The following is a 13,979-nucleotide window of genomic DNA, read 5'->3' on the forward strand; positions in this document are numbered from 1 at the left end:
TCTTACTATTTCCTCACAACACTTCTGGTACTACCCGTGTCAATTCAGATGCTCCAAGAAACAGACACCAAGACGGAATGAGATGTGCAAGAGATTTATTAGAGACATGCCTGTGAAGGAGCAGGAGTAAATAGAGAGAACCTTCAGACAGCAGTGCATGTCTGACAACAGTGGAGAAAAACTGGGTAGGAAGAACATCAGATTGCAGGGCAGTGCTGAGAACAGCCAGGCCAACATGGAGACCCCAAGCAGGGCTGCCTGTGAGGGGATTCAGGCACCTGCCTGGCACCAGTAACTCTGCCATGCTCAGTCATTGCTTGGGAGCAACCAGGGAAAGCATGGCCTCAATACAAACACCTTGGCAGATCTGAAGGTATAGCCACAGCTGCTAGAAGCTGCATGCTGATTCTTCTCCTGCAGCAAGTTCTCTCAAAGGGAGATCTGAAAAGTGCTTCTCCATGGCACCACACGCATGCAACAAAACACACATAGAATGGCATATTCGAGCAGGAGACTCAGCTATGAATGAGTCCTATTAATGCCTGTTATGCATTAATGCATATTAATAGGCATCAGAACTAATCACCACCTTAGAATGATTCACACTCTGTTCATACAGTGCTAGATAAATAAAACCCTCAAGGATTCTAGCCTTGAATCCTCAGGGCTAGAAAATAAAATTGTTAAAAATGCAAATATTAATAAAAATTATGACTTCTCAGAATGGTATATGTTACACCAAATTATAGCTATTATTAAGAGTCAGTAAGGATGGCAATAATGATAGTTGCCCTTTCTGATGAAGCAATTCGAGATTAATTGGCAATAAATCTGCAAGAAGTGCTTCAATCAAATATAGAAGCAGCTCAGATCTGTAAATTTTTTCTCATGTTTTCAAACATTGTTTACCATGCCTTTGTTAAATGTATATTATATTTATTCCAAGATACATATTGTGAGAGGGGCATAAAGTAGCAATTTGCTAAAGATATGCACACACAATGCTTTATCCTGTCTTTTAAATTTCTCATAGCTCTTTTTCTTTCCCATTGAATACCTTCTTTTTTCTGCACCTGAAAGAATTTTAAAGCAGTTACAATATGGTTCTGGAAGAAGGTAATTACAGATGTGATGTGAAGATTGTATCTTCATAGCAATAACCTGAAATGAGATGAGTTATCCATATTATCTGATCAATATAGGCAGACACTAATTCAAGCCTCAAAGAATTCGGATGTTGTTCTTTTTTAAATGAAAATGTCTGAATTAGGAGCCTTTTATTGTGACTAATAAACCAGATAATCTACCTTAATTGTGTTGCTTTTACCTAGTCCCTATTGATCTCTACTTTTTCTCAAGTCCTTGAGAATTTAATATCCATAATTTTCATTCAACACACATTTATTAGTTCTAATAATGATTTATAATAGCAATACTACCTTTTACTACCATCTTATATGTCCCAGAGACTATGTTCAGACTTGAATATAAAAAAATTAAGAGGGACCTTGTACTCGAGGACTCACAGCTAAACGGTAAGACAAATGTGTAAAGCCATAGCTAAGGGTTTTATAGAGACAGGGACAAGACACTCTGAGTATATACAGTAGGCACATGAATGAATACTCTCCCATATGTTATTTTCCTAAATAGCATATTGTCAGATCTTTAAAAATAAATCTCACACTTTTTTCCATCACCTATAGTAAACAATGCATCTAACATATGTTGAACATTTATAACAGGCATTATAATATATTTCCTCTTTTTTTGGTCATTCCACCAATATTGTTGGGTTTGATCTTTGTTGATCATCTCTATCAGTAATATCCTTAATGACCTAGAGAAATAAACAAGAGGCCGGGTGTGGTGGCTCATGCCTGTAATCCCGGCACTTTGGGAAGCCAAGGCAGGAGGATGGTTTGAGCTCAGGAGTTTGAGACCAGTCTGGGGAACATAGTGAGGCCCCATCTCTACAAAAAATTAAAAATTAACTAGACATGCTGGTGTACATCTGTAATCCCAGCTACTTAGGAAGCTGAGGCAGGAGGACTGCTTGAGGAGGGAGGCTGAAACTGCAGTGAGCCATGATTGTGCAACTGCACTCCAGCCTGGATGACAGAGCAAGACCCTATCTCAAAAAGAAAAGAAAAGAAAGAACCCAAGAGATATTATATTTACTTCTTAGAGAAAAAAATACAAAAGAGCATTTAGTATGACTGAAACCTATGCAAGGTAGGATCAAAGTGTTCTGGGAGTCAAAGCAGAATGCCTCGGGGAGAGTTGCCCCTATATTCTTCCAAATACTGGTTCATTCATTCTTAAAAAAAAAAAAATCAACTTTTATTTATTTTAGATATGGGAGTTAAAGGTGCAGGTTTGTTACATGGGTACATTGCACACAGGTAGTGTGCATAATACCCAATTAGTAGTTTTTTAACCCATGCCTCCTCCTTTCTCCCTCCTGCCTCTAGTATTCTGCAGTGTGTATTGTCCCAATGTTTAAGTCCATGTGTGCTCAATGTTTAGCTCCTAAATATAAGTGAGAACATGCAGTATTTGGTTGTCTGTTCCTGCTTTAGTTCACTTAGGATTATGGCCTCCAGCTGCCTCCATGTTGCAGCAAAAGACATGATTTCATTCTTCTATGGCTTCATAGTATTCCACTGTATATATAGACCACATTTTCTTTGACCAATCCACCATTAATGGGCACCTAGGTTGGTTCCATGTCTTTGATATGGTGAACAGCATGGCAATGAATATATGAGTACACTATGTCTTTTTGGTAAAATTATTTTCTTTTGGATATATATTCAGTCATGGGATTGCTGTGTGAAATGGTAGTTCTGTTTTAAATTCTTTGAGAAACCAAATTGCTTTCCACAGTGGCTGAACTATTTATATTCCCACCAACAGTGTGTAAGCGGTTCCTTTTCTCCTTAGCCTCACCAACATCTGTTGTTTGTTGACTTTTTAATAATAGTCTATCTGCCTAGTATGAGATGGTATCTCATGTGGCTTTGAGTCGCAATCCTTTGATGATTAGCCATGTGGAGTAGTTTTTCATGTTTGTTGGCCCACTCATATGTCTTCTTTTGAGACGTGTCTGTTCATATCCTTCGCCCATTTTTTAATGGGATTATTTGTGTTTTGTCTGTTGATTTGTTTAAGGTCCTTATAGATTCCTGGATATTAGACCTTTGTTGGATGTATAGTTTGAAAATATTTTCTCACATTCTGTAGGTTGTCTGTTTACTCTGTTGCTAAGTGTTTGTTTTTTGTCTTTTGTTTTGTTTTGTTTTTTTCTGTACAGAAGCTCTTTTGTTTAATTTAGGTCCCACTTGTCAATTTTTGTTTCTCATTGCAGTTGCTTTTGAGGACTTAGCCATAAATTCTTTGTGAAGGTTGATGTCAAGAAAGGTATTTCCTCGGGTTTCTTCTAGAATTTTTATAGTTTGAGGTTGTACACTTAAGCCACTATGCATTTTGAATTAATTGTTGTATATAATGAAAGGTAAGGGTATAGTTTTATCCTTCTGCATATGGCTAGCCGGTTATCCCAACAGCATTTATTGAATAGGGAGTCCTTTCCCCATTGCTTGTTTTTGTCAGCCTTGTTGAAGATTAGATGGTTGTAAGCATGTGGCTTTATTTCTGGGCTCACTATTCTGTTCCATTGGTCTGTGTGTCTATTTTTGTACCAGTACCATGCTGTTTTGGTTGCTATAACCTTATTCCACAGTTTGAAGTCAGGTAGTGTGATACCTCCAGCTTTGTTCTTTTTGCTTAGGATTGCTTTAGGTATGTGCGCTCTTTTTTTTGGTTCCATATGAATTTTAGAATAGTTTTTTCTAATTCCATGAACAATGATGTTAGTATTTTAACAATAATAGTGTTGAATCTGTTCTGGGCAGTAAGTTGTAGGTAGTATGGCCATTTTAATATTATTGATTCTTCCAATCCAAGAACAAGGAATGTTTTTTTCATTTATTTGTGTCATCTCTGATTTCTTTCACCATTGTTTTATAGAGATCTTTTATCTCCTTGGTTAGCTGTACTCCTAGATATTTCATTTTCTTTGTGGCTATTGTAAATGTGTTTATGTTCTTGATTTGATTCTCAGCCTGGACATTATTGGTATACAGAAATGCTTCTGATTTTTATATATTGATAGATTCATTTTGTACCCTGAAACCTTACTAAAATAGCTTATCAGTTCTAGTAGCTTTTTGGTGGTCTTGAGTTTTTGTTTGTTTGTTTGTTTGTTTGAGACAGAGTCTCACTCTGTCACCAGGCTGGAGTGCAGTGACATGAATTTAGCTCACTGCAACCTCCACCTCCCTGCTCAAGCAATTCTTCTGCCTCAGCCTCCCACATAACTGGGACTACAGGTGCACACCACAATGCCTGGCTAATTTTTTTGTATTTTTGGTAGAGATGGGTTTCACCATGTTATCCAGGATGGTCTCGATCTCCTGACCTCATGATCTGCCTGCCTTGGTCTTTAAGGTTTTCTAGGTGTAGAACTATATTGTGAGAAAAGCAAGATAGTTTCACTTCTCCTTTTCCTGTTTGGATGCCTTTTATTTCTTTATCTTGCCTGATTGTTCTGGCTAGGACTTCCCATTCATTCTTTTTTTTTTTTTTTTTAATATTTATTGAGTGCCTCATCTGTGCCAAGCACTGTGACAGGCACTGAGGACACAAAGTGAACAAAGCTGACAAAGACCCCTCCTTCGTGGGGCTTTTTTTTTTTTAATTGAGACGGAGTTTCGCTCTTGTTACCCAGGCTGGAGTGCAATGGCCCGATCTCGGCTCACCGCAACCTTCGCCTCCTGGGTTCAGGCAATTCTCCTGCCTCAGCCTCCTGAGTCGCTGGGATTACAGGCACGTGCCACCATGCCCAGCTAATTTTTTGTATTTTTAGTAGAGACGGGGTTTCACCATGTTAACCAGGATGGTCTCGATCTCTTGACCTCGTGATCCACCCGCCTCGGCCTCCCAAAGTGCTGGGATTACAGGCTTGAGCCACCGCACCCGGCCTCGTGGGGCTTTTAGTTTTGTAGAGCAGATAGGCAATGAACAAGTAAACATATTAAATGTATAGTATGTCAGAGAGCAACAAATGTTGCAAAGAAAAAGAAAGCAGAAATAGAAAACAGAGAGTGCTGAGGGACCAGAAGGATTAGACTTTTAACCAGGTTGGTGGAGGCAAATTTCCCTAAAAAGGTGACAGTAGCCAAAGACACAGTCAAAAAAATGAGCTATGCAAAGATCTCAGACAAGAGTGTTCCAGGCAGTTGGAAAAAAAGGCCCTTAGAAGGGAGAATGCCCGGGGTATTGAGGGAACAACATGGGGGTCCATGTAGCAGGAGCAGAACATTGGAGGAGGGCAGGGAGAGATGAAACCAAAGAAGAAAGAGAGAGAGAGAGACTGAGAATTGATAGTGGGAATCCAGATGTGCTAGGCCCCAGAGACCCTTGTAGGAATCTTGGTTTTTACAATGAAAGAGATGGGGACCAGTAGAGAATTTGAAGCGGTGGAGTGACATGATTCAACCCACTTTTAAAGGGTTAACTGTGGCTACTGTGTGAAGAGAACTACAGAAGAAGAGGGCAGAAGCATGGTGATGGGGAGGAAGAGTGAAACATGGTCAATTCCACATAGATTTTGAAGGTGAAACCAACTGGGTATAAGATGGGAACAGAATTTTAAAAAAAAAGAAGCCAACTCTGACATTTGCAATTTTAGCCTGCCCAATTAGAAGACTGAAGTTGCCATTAACTGACCTGGAGAAGTCTACAGAAGGAGCCGGTTCAGGGAGGAGGATTAAGAGTTGTGCTTTGGGCCAGGTGCAGTGGCTCATGCTTTTAATCCCAGCACTTTGGGAGGCTGAGATGGGAGGATTGCTTGAGTCCAGGAGTCTGAGACCAGCCTTGGCAACATGGCAAAACCCCCCATCTCTATTAAGTACAAAACTTAGCGGGGCATGGTGGTACTTGCCTCTAATCCCAGCTACTTGGGAGGCTGAGGCACTAGAATCACTTGAACCTCGAAAGCAGAGTTTGCAGTGAGCCAAGATCATACCACTGCACTCCACCCTGAGCAACAGACTTTGTCTCAAAAAAAAGAAAAGAGTTGTGTTTTAGACATAATATTTGATAGTATATTAGGATCCAAATGGAGATGTCAGGTGGTCAGTTGCCTATACAAGTCAGTAGTTTGGAAAGATGATAGAGCTGGACACATATTTTGGAATCATCAGTCCATAGATATGTTTGAGTCATGGAAATGGACATAAGCATAAAGGGAGAAAAGGTCTAAGGCTGAGCACCAGTACCTGTCATGTTTCAAGGCCATGAAGAAGAGTATGATCCAGCAAAGGATATTGAGAAAGATCAGCCAAGTTAGGCAGTAGAGAAAAAAAACAAGTGCTCTGAAAGACACATAGAAAAGAGTTCAAGAAGGAGACAATGTCAGTTGTGTCAAATACTGCTGAGAAGTCATGTCAGGTATGGAATGAATAGAAAACTCAAATGGATCTAGCAACCTGGAGATCATGGTGACCCTGACAAGAACAATTTCAGTGGATCTGGCCTCTGCTGACAGTGGAGATGAAGAGGAGATGTTGGGGGTCCCTCAATATGCATGTCGGCCTTTTATATTACCTTCCCCTTGATCTTTTGATTTCCTTTTTAACCTGAGCCCAAGAATTTAATAAGCAGGGGGACACAAAATTGAAGAGGATATCCTGAAATAAAATTAGCCAATAGTTTACAAAGCATCTCTGTAAGATAATAAAATCTGTTTTGATACAATCAATTCCCCAAAGAGCATAGACCTCAATAGACCACGATCTATATTTTCTGATCCAAAGGTCTCATAGAAGTTTTTTCCAACTAGTGAACTTGATCACAGAACTTTACTTTTACATTTACATGTGTATTGAAAATAGTAAACTTACTTAAAATCATAGTTGCTCTGGAAAATGTGAGACATCCTCTTGCCTTTAGGCAGGATTATATTTGAAACTTTGTGAATATTTAATAATTAATACTGGTCTTAATAGCATTTAACCTAACAGCTACTGTGTTAAAATAATATATTGAGCGGTATTTTTTTCTTCAGCAATATATCAAAGAAAACTCACTCACCCATCACATTTTACCATCAGAAAGCTCTAAAAGATTCTCTTGGAGGGATCTTAGTATGGGACATTTTGATGCCTTTGAGCTCTTCTGGTGAACCTAAAAATAAACTCTTAAACACTTATTGTTTTACTATAAAATATATCCATATAAAATCCTACCTCTCTTCTTGATTTTAACCATTCCTGTCTCTATCTTTTGCATCAAAATGCATTGCTTCTTTTGTTTGTTTGCTCTTTTTCTCTTTCAATGCATGGGGTAGATGGGGAGTGACAAGAGAAGCTCCCATCTGTACGATATGATGGTCTTTTAAACACCATCCATCTATCTTTGGGGTGAAACCATCACCGTACCTATAATTTGTCTCCATTAGTCCGTTTCTTTAGTCCAACAGTCATTTTTACCTCTCTTGTCTAATCTTGTCAAATTCAGTGTACCACAGAATTCTGGGGAAAGTCTGGCCCAATTTCACAATAATTTGATTATTCTACAATTCTTACAAGTTCAGTTTTTCCTTTAATAAATACATTGATCTTTCTTCTATCTCTCTTAAAAGTAGCACTGCCCTAGAGGAATGCCGCTTTTCAAGATATCCTTCTTTGCAAACACACTATTTTCCATTTATACTTAGAATTTTCATGTTCGTTTTCCTCTTCTGTAATCTACTTTCCAGAATTTCCTTTCCTTCCTCCTATAATTAGTGCCACAAACCACTGGTAAAAGACCAACCTTATCAGAGAGAAGGAAGCCATGGGAGCATATTGTGTGTCCTTGAAAGAAAATACTTCACCACATGAGTTTACATAGTCAAATAAGAAGTTGCATCCCACATTAGAAGATAAGAAACAACATGATTAGCAGCACGCTTTCTTTCCAAGCATTCATTTATTCAACCGTTATTTAAAGAACAGCTACTAGATGCAGGATATGTGGACCCTGTAGAATATAGAGATGACTCTGGCATAAATCCTACCTTAAACGAATTTATAGTCTAAAGGAAAGAAAGTAGGGCAGATCTTGTTAAAATGCAGTGGAGTACAGATTAGGGAGAGAGCTATTCCAACCAAAAGCCTAAAGGAGTACAGTGGGTAGGTGCATTTGAATGGCTCTTGAAGAGTAAGTGGGGCTTGGAGTGGGGTTTGAAGGCTATAATGAGGAGGAGGAAATTTCCAGAGGAGGGAGATGTGTGACCACAGGACAGCATCCAAAAGGGAAATGAGTCCATGCAGGAAACCAAGAGTTCCTCAGTCATGTACATGAAGGGGAGAAGGAGAAGATAAAGTGGGAAAGCCAGGTTAGAGCCAGGCCTTGCAATGCTTAGAATGCCAGGAGGAAGAATTCAGGCTTCGTTTCTTAGACGGTAAGAATCCCCCAGGGGATTTTTGAGCAGAGAAAAAGCAGGATGAGAGCATTAACGTATAGGCTGAGTTGGAATGAGGCAATACTGGAAAAGGGAGGCCAATTACAGGGTTTTTGTAATAATAGGCTGGGCCTTGATGAAGTAGTAGGATAGCAGGGCAGTAGAATTAGAGAGGAGAAGGAAGATTTCAAGGGTTTCATAGATAGAATTGATAGAACTTGGCATCTGATTGACTAGGGAAGGTGTGGGGATGAGAGGAGTCAGAGTTAACCCTGGGAGTTTGAGACTGGCTGATTGGGATAAAGAAATGAAGCTCCCAGGAAGGAATAATGGAGACGGAAAAAGCCTGAGGGAGAGGTTGCAGGAAAATACCTGGTGACTGTTGGGGAAATAATATAGCCTTTTCAGAAAGAATTCAAAGCTGGAGGTACAAACAAATACGGAAATCATCTGCACAGATGTGACAACCAAAGTCACGACTTTGGATGAGATTTTTAATTGAGAAAGAACCACAATTACTGTCTTTACATCACAAAGTCAAATGGTGTTTTGCTAATTATCCACTTAATTTGATGAATGTAGACAGCCAATATCACATCATTACAGCCCAGATACTTTGCAGACTGAATGGCCCAGTTTTGCAGTTCACATCAATCAAATTAAACAAATCATTGTGAAATCTGCCCTTGGCTTTGTGCTGTGTCAATACAGCTGGTAGGTACATGCATAAATTGAAACTGAAAACCTGCTTCAAGATCCTCAAGTGCCAGTGCCGGATCTCTATACCTCGGGGAATCTCAATTCACACCTGAACATAATACCTTATACCAAGGCCCCCTGTGCAGTTTACAGACCAATTTCATGAACAGTATATACTTTAAAGGCCAAGATAACACAATAGTTAGGTCTATCTCCATTTTTATAGCTGCAGAAACCTGAAGCTCAGAGAGGTTTCCAATTACCTAGGATCATATGGTTAGTAACAGATAAAGGCAGAACTAGCAACCAAGGCTTCAGACTATTAGCAAATGGCAGGGAGGAGTTTTTGTTTGTTTATTTTACTAAATGACACTGTCTGGCCTTTAAAACAAAATGAATGCTATGCTCATTACTAATTAGCAAGCTGAATGGAACAAGAGTTTATCTGTGCCCATGGTCCACTTATTTTCCCTAATGGCCACTTATTTTGTCTTCTCTGGGTTATTTTACTGGAATTGATTGAGTGAATGGTATGTGCCCAAACACACACACACACACACACACACACACACACACACACACACACACTCCTTCTTTGTTAATCTCAACCTAGTAGGCCAACTTAGAAGAAAGCTATATCTCTAATGATACTTACTGTCAAAACCATAGGCCCTATTCCTAGGTGTACTTTTTATAGTTCTTTGGCTGCAGGCAACCAATACCAGTAACCACATGTCCATGTATCACATTATAGGAGACAAATCTGAAATTTGATGTAACTTTCACATCATCAAGGACATAACTTCTAAACCCAAAATCATCATATTGAATTGTAGACTTTAAAATAAAGGCCACTGCACTATACAGGAAAAAAAATCCATCCAAATGAGAATGGGAGTGTATTTTCCAGGTAGGATGGTGAGAGGAGCAAGAGAATGATGATAATCACTTTCTACTTTGCTCTGTGCTTACAAGGGCTTATAATAATTCTCCAAACTCTGCTAGATCCTAACATGTGAAGTTCATGACACCATACTTAGGATCAAATTAAAAAAAAAAAAAGAAGATCAGAGAAAACCATTCTAATATACTTTCACTTCAGCATGTTCTGTTCTTCCATCAAGGGTTGAAAAGGAGAACTCATAAGATATGTCTGAATTGTAACAAAGGCACTTGGCAAAGCTGAGCCTTAAGTGCTTCTGGGAAGTAGATGGAGGAAAGAGCTTGTCTCTCCTTCACCATTTAGGTCCACTTATTGTCACTGGAATTGAAAAATGTCCCAAACAAAAAGAAAAACTTGAAACTTCATACTATTGGAATTCAGACAAAGACCACCAGGTCTGATGGCTGGGATGGCCAAAATGGAAGTCAGACCACAAAAAGAAGCAACCTGGCTTCTGAGAGAACATTTCAGCTAAAGCATAAGTTGATAGATGTCACAATCCAAGTTATTTTATATTTCCATACAGGAACTTCATAGTTGGTGACAATAATTGGTGAGACATCTCTTAAACTTTTCATGTATATGGAGGTTACAAAATCACCTGAAAGCAGAGGACTTAGAGAAAGGGGTTTTGGTTGGAGAGAACCATGCTATGCGTCCCAGGCCTCCTCCCTGTTCCTTCCTCCCCAAAGTATGGCAGGTAGGCAAAACCTGCCCCTCGTCTCAAGCCTGGTAGTGGTCAGGATTTCAACAGACTGCAGTTTAGGGAGCATATAGGGTAGCGTCTCACTCTCGATTGAAAATTAAAATGAGCTAATGAATATGTCAAAGAATGAGTGGCAGTATTGGGCAGCCTATACTCTCAGAGTTTGTCAGGGAGAAAAATGGGTGAGGATTTCCTATGGGCAGATGTGAGCCACATAACAAAGATTAATGTGGGTCTCCTTTAGTCCTGCCCAAAGAAGCTTCCCAGAGGGGTAAACAGGCCTTCATGGAAAGAAGCTAAAGGTCTTGCCAGATATCTGGGGGTTGCAGAAGGAATAAGCAATCATCATAATAGAGGCTTCACCTGAAGCAAGGGAATTCTGGGGAATGGCCCTCTGTGATCTCCAAAGGACCAAAGCTCTGATGAGATCATCAAACCTAAACACCTGCCAGGCCTATGGACCACAAACCCATCCAAAGACTTTCAGTCAAGTGAGAACTTTTCTGCTCTCCTTGTAACCCTTCTCCTCCCCTCCTCCTAGTCCAACCCTTGGGGGTGGGGACCAGCAAGGGAGGAAGAGGAGAGGCAGACACTGACTCCACCTCCCCTCCCCTACCTCTAGGCTCCCCCTTCCTGTGGCAGGGCTTAACTGGAGAAGCGGAGATTTTATTTTAAATCAAGTTTGGAGTATTGATATTCTATGCTGAATAAAGATCATATTTGGCAACCTAAAATTTTTACCCAGAGGTTGGGAAGACAAAATAAAATTGCTTCATGATTACACCCCATGAGCCCTGCTTTTTCCCCCACGTCAATTACACACACTTGTCTTCCTATTTATCCATTTGCATCCAGTGATTTGCATGGGTTTGAGGAGCGCCCTTAGATGGCAGAAAAGAAAACCTAGAAATGTACTGAGACTGAGGCATATGCAGCCACATCGGGCATATATAGCAGGTGGGTGGAAGTCAGATTGCAAGGGGTTAGGTTGTCATCCAGACATCAGTTGAAGTCCTCTTGTCTTCAGAGAATTACATGAAATTGGCTGACACCCACCCCCGTTCTATGGTTAATACAAACCCAGTCTCCTCCTAAATATTTCTGCAAATCCCCCCAAAGGCCCCTACCCATCCCATAGCTGTTCCATTTGCTCTGTATTCTAGCTACTCAGATTTGGAATGAAGACTCTGTCCTTTGATATTCCAGAAACACCACTCACCACTCACACAAGGCCTCACTGCAGGCAATCACCTTTCAGCACAGAGCAAGCAGCTTAAAAACAGCAACGCAAACATCCTTGTCTTTGAACATTCCCTGGCCACCAGTGATGTCCAACTTGTGGAGTTCCCTACTGACTGACAGCCTTCCACTATGTGGCTTAACCCCTCCTTCCTCCCGTGCCCTTGGCTTCTCTTCTCTGCTCTTCTCCCCTGGAAAATCCTTGTTTACTTTTTATGCTGATTGGTTTAGCTATCTCTTTGTTTCAAAGCCTCCTTCCAAATCATGCCTTGGGGGCCTCAGCTTTGCTAAATAAAAGGCTATTTACTCCAGAGAGAAATTACACTACTTCCTTATAGGCTGAAGCTGCCGCAGTCAGTCACTCGTGGTTTTAAATAGCAATTGCTTTATCTCTGCCGTAAGACCCCACAACAGGGCTTGAAGTTGTAGCGTGGAGGTAATTATGGTTAGGGGATGTGGCAGGTTCCAGAACTCACTGCCACCCAAGGAGATTGACAGCATGTGTTTGTCCTGAGGAAAAGCAGGTTCTGTGTGTTAACTGAAAATATATTAAAATGCTGGAACTCTTTGGGCCCTGGTAAATTCATTATGGGTCCTTTGACTTTTCCTGCATCCCACTCTTCCACCAGTACCTCTGTCTACACACACACACACACACACACACACACACACACTCACTCTCTCTCTCTCTCTCTCTCTCTCTCTCTCGCTAGACTCAGTGTCTCCCTAGAGATAGAGAGGGAGGGAGAAGAAATTTTCTCTTCATTTGGCAGCATCAGATGTGGTAGCCACCAAGTTCCCTGACCTTGGGGCACCACAGAGATATTGTGATTCTTCAGGAGTGCTTTACCAGCAATTGTGCATACATAACAATGTATGTATGTTCTGGCATTTCATTATCTCTTGGAATTATTGGGCCTGGCTACTGTAGAGCTCTGGGCCTGCCATCTGTAGCTGAAAGAGCTCTGTCAGCAACCACTGTGGGCCCAGACAACTTTGCTGTCACTTTCCCGACTGAGCGCAAAAAAAAAAAAAAAAAAAAAAAAAAGAAAAAAAAAATCCTCCACCTTCACAAAAGCAACAATGGGGATCATAGGTCTGGAGGTGCAGCGTTTTGACTCCATTTTCCAAATGACATCATGTGTGGGAATCTCCATCTTCCCTAGCAGCAGCGGCGACAACAACAGCAGCGCTGATAGGAGCAGCATGGCAAGCTGCACGCAAAAGGATGTGGAGCTACACATCTGGGCTCAGCAAACTGATGAGGAATAATTGTGGACCTATGCGAGCATCCCTTGGAGGGGGCTCTATAAAAGATTGGGCTTCCTTCAGTCAACAAGAAGCCAATCAAATGGGGGGTTTGCTCATTGCTATTGACTTTTGCGGTTTCATATATGACTGCATTTGCAATCAGCAGCTGCTAAATCCGGAGACACTTGGATTACATAAGTATAAACAGCTTTTGTCTCTGAGTCTACCAAATTCACAGAAATACAAGGGTGCACAGCTGTAGAATTGTTCTGTGACTTTAACCCATCCTACTGGCAATGTTTCCAGAATGCTACTAGATAAATTTCCAAACAGACTATTGGAAGAAGAATAGGTAATAATATCTGAACACCACCTATAAGTAATATGTTAAGCACTTCACCTGTCTTATCTCATTAAATCCCTATCATTGCCCTAAGAGGAAAATGTTATTTATCCCCATCTTAGGGATATGAAAAGAGGCTCAGAGACTTAAATAATTTAAGGTCAGGCAACTAATTAACATTATAACCACTTAATTGAAGATATGAAAATAAATACGAAACTAGGACAACCTAAAGACTCTGGGACACACTTCTGATGCCCTTTATCTTAAGGTGAGCTCCTCACCC

This window comes from Sapajus apella, unplaced genomic scaffold (genome assembly GCF_009761245.1).
Source record: "Sapajus apella isolate SASKATOON/1434 unplaced genomic scaffold, GSC_monkey_1.0 scaffold1, whole genome shotgun sequence".
Classification (NCBI taxonomy): Eukaryota; Metazoa; Chordata; class Mammalia; order Primates; family Cebidae; genus Sapajus; species Sapajus apella.